The sequence below is a fragment of the Spodoptera frugiperda genome, chromosome 17 (genome assembly GCF_023101765.2).
Source record: "Spodoptera frugiperda isolate SF20-4 chromosome 17, AGI-APGP_CSIRO_Sfru_2.0, whole genome shotgun sequence".
NCBI lineage: Eukaryota > Metazoa > Arthropoda > Insecta > Lepidoptera > Noctuidae > Spodoptera > Spodoptera frugiperda.
In genome coordinates this window covers 5,534,660-5,544,936 of record NC_064228.1, presented here as the reverse complement: position 1 = coordinate 5,544,936, position 10,277 = coordinate 5,534,660, and the positions used below count along the sequence as shown (strand labels likewise).

The following is a 10,277-nucleotide window of genomic DNA, read 5'->3' as shown; positions in this document are numbered from 1 at the left end:
GCGATATTTGAGTGAGGTTACCGGAGGCCCAATTATACCAATCGCAATCTTCTCACTCCCCGATTCCCCAACAACCTTTAGATTCCTCCCTCAAAAGGCCGGCAACGAACTTGTAACTCCTCTCGTGTTTCGGATTTCCATAGGCGGCGGCGATTGCTTACCATCAGGTGATCCGTCTGCTCATTTACCGGCTTATACCATAAAAAATGTTTCGTTCTATAAGAAGTCACGAAATTGATCCTCAGGTCTTTGGTATTGGGATTTCGAGTATCAACTCTAGAATGTAGGTACTCGTTGTTCTAATAGAATAGAGTAAAAGATCTACTTTATTAAAGAGCGTCCTCAATAAAGTTCAATCGCGAGTGTCAATACCAAGAGAGGTGGTATTAGCTGCCATTCAATCATGAGTATCACTACCAAAAGAAATGATAGTAGTTATAAAAGTTTATGAAGTAAACCACAGCAGTATTTTCATTTTAAAAATGTTTCTACATAAAACCACCACCCAAAGAGTTAACATCTTTCCGGAGCTGCGGACTACTTAGCAGGTTACCGGGGCTCCGGCTTTAAAAGCAGGAGTAAGAACGGGGTGATTTTTAGTCAGTAAGAGTCTGACACTCCCTCTCGCCTCGCCTAAAGCGAGAGAAGAAGTTGGATGACTTTACTCCCTTAAAAAAAAATTCAACATCTTACACATACGGCTATACCCATGAAGCAAATACAAAGAGATGTCATAACTGGATTTTCTTTATCCACATTTTAATTTGCCACTTTCTGAGCGTTTGTAACCTATCTGCACCTTTTTACTTATAATGCCATTGAGCAAGACCCATTGACAAAACAAATTTTGTCACAGTGCACAATCACATTATAGCAACTCCTCTTAGTACTTGCTTCATGAGTATACCTATCTCTTAAGTGAAGCACCATTTATCGACAAACGCAGTTTCCCATCACTAGTCGTAACTTGTCGTCAGTTCGGTATAATTCGGCACTAACCTATCATCCACTCACGACACGACATAAATGGCCCAATGACGTAGGCACATCGATTTTACTTAGTTTCTGGTTGCCTTGCGTCTTTGCTCAAGAATTTATTACAAATATCTACATATTAAGTGTTATCTTTCTGCAAATCGTTGAAGTGTATGTATCATTTTGTTTGGATGTTCTATTTTTAATCTTGGATGTTTTCCAAATTTTGGCAGTACTTAGTTTATAAAGGAGGAGGCTTATAACCCAGCAGTTCCTACGATACTAAAAGACACTATGGCAGTATAGTCAACAACACTATTGTATTGGAGACTCCATTGCCATTCAGGAAAGAAGAAAAAAGCTATACTAACAGACATTTTTGACAAGATAGGTACTGTGTCCGTCTTTTAACATCATCATCAGCATATCAACTATAAGATGTCCACTGCTGAACATATGCCTTCCTCAATGACATAGGCCTGATTTCAGGTATTAATAATACATTTTTTAACTTCTGCTTAGCATATTGTCAGACTATCCGTAAAAACACCAGGGGCTAGACAGTCAATCTGAGTTCTATAGAATAATTCTTTAAAGACACTACTAGGTTAGATTATGCACTTATAGCTAATGGTATAATACTCATAATTATCACCTCCTTATAACTGAACATTAATCCCATCACCCCACAAAATCCAAAAAGAATATAGCAAGAATATTCCTCTCGAGAGCAAACTATCCCATATCCCTTATTTCTAATCTCCCCCCCTTTCTAATCTGTTCGCATCACATCAACCCTTCGATGTTTGTCGCATAATTCGGTAGTTTGCTACTAAGCTCTTACCGATTCACATATCGATTCAGAGAATCGAGATAAGTATCGATATTAGGTTATCTTTATAGACGTTTTCCGAGAACCGAGTAAAATGCCGAGTAATACAGTGAATGGAAGATCATTCGCTTCTTTAATTTCGGAAATTATTTTGGTTGTACTAATTCGGGTGGGTTGAGTGTGTTTATGTTATTGCTTGGTGATATTTTTAGGTGTATGGTTGTTAAACCTTCTTGTGGATGTAAAGTAAAGAGGAATAATTTTTATCCGGACGCCGCGAGAATTGAACTCACGACACTTTGTACACCAGCTGGTTATGGTTGTATCTACTATAGACCCCTTTTTTTGAGGGGGTAAAATCCTCCAATAACTTCTCCCGCCTTGAATGAGGCGGGAGGGAGTGTTAGACTCTTACTGACTAAAAACCACCCTGTTCCTTCTCCTGCTTTGAGCCGGAGCCTCGGTAACCTTTTACGTTGTCCGCAGCTCCGGATCGGGCAATCTACTATAGACCCTGGCTTACAGGACTTGCCATTTAAAAAAAAGCAGCTGGTCACCCAACCACGGCACTATGTAAGTTTTTCTATTAATTACCATCAACCTAATAACAAGTTTTGGAAAACCACAGACCAAACAAGGCAAATCTAACTATGGCTACGTTAGAATTAGACCTGGCCACATTCCAAGTCACATTTTTGTTGATACGAGTATTAGGTTTAAAATTCACAATATAGTCACGTCTTTATATTCAAACCTGGAAACGATTGGGTGGGTTTCAGCAGAATATTCGATGGGTTATTGTTGTGTGAAACGTGTCTCTTGATATATTCTTAAGGTTAGAATAACAACAGGCTAAAGGTAAGCGACCACATGCTCGTATCGTACGCATCGCACGCAACGGATTTTCGTTTGTCTTGTATCGAAACTCATACAACTGCGTCCACTGATCCGCATCGTACGGACCGCATCATCGGCAATGCCTACATGCGATGCGTACTGGTGACGTCATATGGAATGCGTAAGTCGCGTGCGACGCGTATGATGTGAGCCTGTCGACTTAAAATAATCGATCGATATCTATCTATAAACGATATTAAAGATCCTGTAATAAATAGCTATTAGAATACATGATAATATTTTTTTATAAAAAGGGCATTCAATTTTCTTTATCATCGCATTTTTTTAAGTTAGGTAATATCTCTTAAACCTTAACTTAAGTCTGAAAAATATTATGTTGAAAACTAGGTTAAAATAGGTTCAGTCAAACACGAGATAATCGTGCATAAACATACATACATAAACAGCATACATAACGTGGGGATATAAAGGCATGACGTTATGCTATTATAAACTAATTAAACAAACAAATAAACGAACGAACGGAAATTACCATTTTAAAACCTTTTAACACAAATATGTAAAATAAGGTCAACCCCCATACTACCATAATATTTTCTGACAAAAAATAACATATTATATCACATGAATATAGATATATGTATATTTGACGCATTTATGACTAAAAGCCTACCGGAAGTCGGCTAGGGTTGCTTCCATAGAGCATCCGGCACGCAACCGGAAGTACACATCTACACATGAGTAAGAGACCGGAAATGACGATGGTTTGTCGTCGCCAGTTTTATGAATAAAAACTTGTCAAGTATGAACTGCTGAAATATGTAAAGGGTTACTGAAAAAATACTGAAACGAGTTTGTTTCATTGATTTTATTTGTGTTATTTTGTGATATGCAACGTCACGCTCTTTATCCCCGAAGGGGTAGGTAGAAAAGAGTGGTCTAGAGTGAATAGGCTCTTAATAAACTAGTGCGCCTCACCATCAACGATTACATCACTACTTACCATCAGGTGGGATTGTAGTCAAGCATTAGTTTATATCAATCACAAATGGTCAATGTATAAATCCCATGTAATAGAGAGCAAGCCATTAGTCACGTATTGGGCACAAAGCCAGAGTCCATGCTACTTTTGAGAAATTTTCGAAAAACCAAAAAAAAAAAGCCCGGAAATACATTTTATTAAATATTGGCTATTGGCTAAAATTTTAAAATATAAATCTTCAGATCATTTTCGAGGAGGCCTCTTTGGTAAAAAAATAAACATGCAATTAAGCGCAAAAACACCATATATTCAACATAAACTTGACCATACTCACAAAGTGAACTTCATTAAACACATTTTTCATAAGAAAACAATGTTTAATATGCCATTAAAAACTGTTAGAATTCATTCCTTTTTATTTAAAATCTTTAATCTTTTTAGCCTAATTCACACTTTCTACTAAAATATAAGACACAAATTCAAGCACCAATTTCAATAACCCCTAGTAACAATAACCACAAAAAAATCTAAAAACACTCACAAATCAATCAAACATCCTAGACCGAACCTCACTCAAAGCCTAACAAACCCTACAAAAACGAGATCCGCACACATCCCACATCTGCACTTGTAAACTCCGCAACTGAGTAACTCCGCACCAAAGTCCTTGAAGGCCTCTCTCGGTAACAATGTTCTTGAAACCAACTCACATGGTTGTTCTGATACAAAATTAGTAGGAACTGTCAAGCGACCCTCTTGATGGTACATGTAAAGCTGCAGCCATACGGAGGCCTTTTCAAAGTGGATTTGGTGTCCCCTACCACTGGTGGTTACTGAGTATCATAATAATAGAGTAGATGGCATGTTTTTATTTTAATGTCCGCCTAATTTATTTATTTATTTTATCTGTAACAAGCTACTTCCGCGCGGTTTCACTCGCACTGCTCAGTTTCTATTGATCGTGGCGTGATGATTTATAGCCTATAACCTTTCTCGATAAATGCGCTATCCAACACAAAAAGAATTATTCAAATCAGACCAGTAGTTCCTGAGATTAGCGCGTTCAAACAAACAAACAATCAAACAAACTTTTCAGCTTCTGTACAAAATACAATTAAATAGTAGTATACATACATAAGGCGAAATTCATACAAATAATCCGTCTTGTAGATAATTTTTAAAATATTTGACACGTATTTTTTATTTTCTTACGGAAACAAATACTTTCGAAGATATATTGATTTGAAATATCACGTGACGACACTTCTAGGTACATTTTATGCGTAAAACTGACGTATTTGCTCCCACTCCTAAACTTCGATTTGTTTTATCAAAGTATTTTTATCTTACACTAGCTGACCCAGCGAACTTCGTACCGCTTTCGCGTAGCAATGATGCTCTACTTTATTTTGTATAGCTGAGCTATGTACCTATAAGTCCCTATTCAATTTGAATTGGAATCTATAAATATCCTCCAGATAAAAATGAATCCATAATTTCCTGATCTCACTATACCTGAAAAGGACTTTACTAATTAAAAAAAAACAAAATATATTTTCATAATAGTGTTTATTTCATAAGATTCAATAATTTCACTGTCCTGCAGGCGCCTTATGGGCTCTGATGACAATTTTGTGATTATCTGATGGCATGCGGTGTAATGCATTTGTGAATGTCTAATGCATCGGTCTAATGCAACTAATTCATTGTGTTGAAGGAAAAATGTTTGAAGTTGTTCATCACAATGGATCTCTTTACTGAGTTGTTGTGTGCGCAACGCTGATCGACTTCTCTTGCTGAATTGTCCATAAAATATATTTGCAAAAATGTATAGTCTTCAACGGGCAATGGCAATAAGGAACCTGTTTGATGATATATTTGAATCCCTGAATCTGCAAGAATATAAATATGTATACAGGCAATTGTATAGCAAATTGTACCACCATGTGGGTCGCAAAATACTGCCCCAATACTTTACATCATTTCAAATTAAAACTACTTTTAACCTCGACATTAAACAGCCTTCCACGGCAGCTTTAGGTAGTAGGCTTTACCAAGAACATCTTGCTCATGCCACTATAAAATACAACATGTTATAAAATGTTGCTGATTAAGTCTTCGGATTATAGACTATTATTAGGTATTTGATTTATTGTTTACAAAATAAACACATCACTGATTCGACATATTTTGCACCAGCTACATGGTTTTAAAACTAAAAAAAAAACGTTTGCCATTATACTTACTTGCTAAAAGTAGGCATAAAATTGTTTCGTATAACTATTGTTGCCCCAAATGATGTCATTTGAAAGCAATTATTGTACTGCTGGATATGAGTCAAAAAATTTACCAATGAATGTAGTGGCTCTGGTGGCGGTACCAATGGCGTCAATTTGACACGGCCGCTGGCGTAACACAATCTTCATTTTTGAATTTCAATCCCAATGTGGACACACAATGTTCATTAGTCCAATAGCAACAATTTGGTCTGAACTGTAATCAATTGCCACATTATAACTGAATGCAGCTTTGTGGGGGTTAAACACAACATTTCTATCTTGATATCGATTCAGTTCAAGTTCATTTTGCGCTTCGCGTTGCTCATCAGTTTGATTTGCTCTTATATTTATTTGACTTGCCGTATTTCGAGTTCTGCGGCCTAAGCTGGTACGTCTGGTTGGTAGCATTGTTAAAAACGAAAATCCAACTGAAAATAAAAAGCTCTCATACATTTTCTGCATAACCATGTATACCAAATTGTAGTATTGTGTAGTCACCAAATGTTACTAAAAATCAATATGAAGATGTGAACTTACCTTGATTAACAAACACTTATTAGCAAATAAAAATCTTCTTAGTCTTTAAAACTGGAAAAAATATTAACAAAATCTCTCAGAAATATGAAAAATATACATTTAATTTTGCATATTTTAAAGAACGCGCAATACGAATGTCAATGTCATTCACACCAATAGACTATATTGAAAGAGTATCGTTTGTTCGAAAACGTGAATAGAAACTTTAATTTGCACAAAATACATTTCTGAACACACGCGTAACTGTTGATAATTTGTCATTATTTCTGAACGCACGCATAAATATTTGAGGAATTTCTATTAATGCTCAATGCACTTTTCAACATTTTCAATAGATTTAAAAAAATACAGACAATTGTTTATTCGACCTTTTCAAATAGTTTATGCATAAATGTCAATCATTATTTACAGAATTTGAATTTAGAAACAACAAATATTTGACATGTACAAATGAAAATTTATTGAATCTAGCTTTTGCCCGCGACTTCGTCCACGTAGTGGTGTTAGTGGTCAAAATGCTGCCGTATGTCATCTAAAATGTGAATTACTTGAGAATATGTTACTGTTAGCATTTTTAAAGATATGTATTCCAAAGAAACCACGATTCATCATTTTATAATCATGATGAAAAGTAGCCAAATCTATATTATTATCCTTTAATTTCCTGTATATTGCCTATCAATAAAAAAATAAATTGTTTCGTTGTTATATTCCTTAAAAAAACATTCGTGCAAGCGTAACCTCAACACAAACAGGGTTACTTTCGCATTCATAACATTAGTATGGTAGTAGGGATATTGGCGATGTAAATAAGTATAATATGTGTATTTAAATAAGAATCGAACGCGAGTGAAGCCACAGGCAACGTATTAACGAAAATGACGAATTTTCAAGCAAACATTAATCTCCTCTATGACCATTCATCCCCTATTTTTACCCACTCTCCCCTATTTTGTGCAATAAAAAGTAGCCCATGTTCTTTCGTTACTCATTAAGTATTTAAATACAAAGTTTTACTGTTACAGCTTTTTAAACGACGAATTTCCATATGAGCAGTTATCCCCTTTTTTTACCCATTCTCCGCTATTTTTACCCATTCTCCGCTATTTTTTGCAATAAAAAGTATCAAGTAAGGTCTATTCTATCTCAGTACCAAATTTCATCAAAATCGGTTCACTGGTTTAGGCGTGAAAGCGTAATTACAGACAGACAGAGTTACTTTCGCATTTATAATATTAGTAGGGATTCTGTGCTCCAAGTCTCCAACGCACACTTATCCAATAGCATTTGTTTTTTAATATCCAATAGCAATATAAACTTTATCTAATAGCAATAAAGCTCAAATTGACTCTACGTATTAGTTAGAAAACGTTTGTATGGGATAAAGAAAAGGGCTGTTTTTAGGGCTTTTCCGTCAATTATTTGATATTTTCTCGCCGTAAAAACCATCCTTGAACTTCGACAAATATTACAAAAAAAGAATTGGCCAAATTGGTCCACGCGTTCTCGAGTTATGCGCTTACCAACGATTTTAGCGATTCATTTTTATATATAAGACTAGCTGACCCAGCGAACTTCGTACCGCTTTCGTGTAGCAATGATGCTCTACTTTATTTTGTATAGCTGAGCTATGTATGAGTCCCTATTCAATTTGAACTGGAATCTATAATATCCTCCATACAATAATGAATCCATAATTTCCTGGTCTCACTATACCTGAAAAGGAGTTTACTATTTTAATAAAAAACAAAATATATTTTCATAATAGTGTTTATTCCATAGGATTCATAAATTCGCTAATATTTTTACAAATCGCTATTGAAGAACTTGGCATTTTTAAGTAAACACTGAGCTCAATACCACGCGCGCTCTTTATCAATTGTTGGCACATTAAAACGTCCAGCATTTTGTCCTGCAGGCGCCTTATCGGCTCTGATGACAATTTTGTGATTATCTGATGGCATGCGGTCTAATGCATTTGTGAATAATGCAACTAATTCATTGTGTTGATGGAAACATGTTTGAAGTTGTTCATCACAATGGATCTCTTTACTGAGTTGTTGTGTGCGCAACGCTGATCGACTTCTCTTGCTGAATTGTCCATAAAATATATTTGCAAAAATGTACAGTCTTCAACAGGCACTGGCAATAAGGAACCTGTTTGATGATATATTTGAATTCCTGAATCTGCAAGAATATAAATCTGTATACAGGTAATTGTATAGCAAATTGTACCATCATTTCAAATTAAAACTACTTTTAACCTCGACATTAAACAGCCTTCCACGGCAGCTTTAGGTACCTAGTAGGCTTTACCAAGAACATCTTGCTCATGCCACTATTAAATACAACATGTTATAAAATGTTGCTGATTAAGTCTTCGGATTATAGACTATTATTATGTATTTGACTTATTGTTTACAAAATAAACACATCACTGACTTGATATATTTTGCACCAGCTACATGGTTTTAAAACTAAAAAAAAAAACGTTTGTCATTATACTTACTTACTAAAAGTAGGCATAAAATTGTCTCGTATAACTTTTGTTGCCCCAAATGATGTCATTAGAAAGCAATTATTGTACTGCTGGATATGAGTCCAAAAATTAACCAATGAATGTAGTGTTCCTGGTGGCGGTACCAATGGCGTCAATTTGACTTGGCCGCGCCGCTGGCGCAACACAATCCAGAGGCTTCATTTTTGAATTTCAATCCCAATGTGGACACACAATGTTCATTAGTCCAATAGCAACAATTTGCTCTGAACTGTAATCAATTGCCACATTATAACTGAATGCAGCTTTGTGGGGTTAAACACAACATTTCTATCTTGATATCGATTCAGTTCAAGTTCATTTCGCGCTTCGCGTTGCCGATCAGTTTGTTTTGCTCTTATATTTCTTTGACTTGCCGTATTTCGAGTTCTCGGCCTAAGCTTATACGCCTGGGTGGTAGTATCGTTAAAAACGAAATTCCAACTGAAAATAAAAAGCTCTCATACATTTTCTGCATAACCATGTATACCAAATTGTAGTATTGTGTAGTCACCAAAAATTAATAAAAATCAATATGAAGATGTGAACTTACCTTGATTGAACAAACAAATAAAAATCTTCTTAGTCTTTAAAACTCGAAAAAATCTTAAGATAATCTCTCAGAAATATTGAAAAATATACATTTAATTTTGCATATTTTAAAAATCGGGCAATACGAATGTCAATGTCATTCACACCAATAGACTATATTGAAAGAGCATTGTTTGTTCGAAAACGTGAATAGAAACTTTAATTTACACAAAATAAATTTCTGAACACACGCATAATAGTCCGGTCAAATTAGACCAAAATATTAGGGTGAAATTACATAAATTCGCAACAAGCTGAATTTTGGTACAATTGTTCAAAACACGATTATAAACAATAGCTGAAAGTTCCCCATCATTCCCGTGTGTGGAAAAAATTTTATTCAAGGTCAAAGTCAAAAAAAATAGTTTTCCGCGATTTTCAGCAAAACGGTAAGTTTTATTAGAAAAATACCTCAGACTAAAATTGTAGATCATTAAATTATCTACAAAAAATTTATCAATAGTTTTTTCTTCATTGTTCCAAAGTGGAAAAATTAGTGTCCCCCCGACACTCATTTTTCCTCTTTGGAAGCGTCTTACTTTTAAACGGTTGATTTCGACGAAAAATGGTTTTAAGAACCTTAATGTCTTTTTAAAGACCTATCCATAGACAACCATAACGGATATGTTAGACGAAAAAAAAATTTTTTTTAATCAGTTCCATGTATGGAGTGCCCCCTTTAATTTT

The 10,277-nt window shown here is 35.1% G+C and overlaps 1 long non-coding RNA gene across 1 annotated transcript; it reads right to left on the bottom strand.

Annotated features, from left to right (window-relative positions):
• Positions 1-8,289: 8,289 nt before the first annotated feature.
• LOC126911647 (uncharacterized) lies at positions 8,290-9,766 on the bottom strand. Its single transcript, XR_007706168.1, has 3 exons — positions 9,553-9,766; positions 8,973-9,443; positions 8,290-8,650 (listed from the first exon to the last, which is right to left on the bottom strand). It is a non-coding gene; the product is annotated as an uncharacterized LOC126911647 (long non-coding RNA).
• Positions 9,767-10,277: the final 511 nt, after the last annotated feature.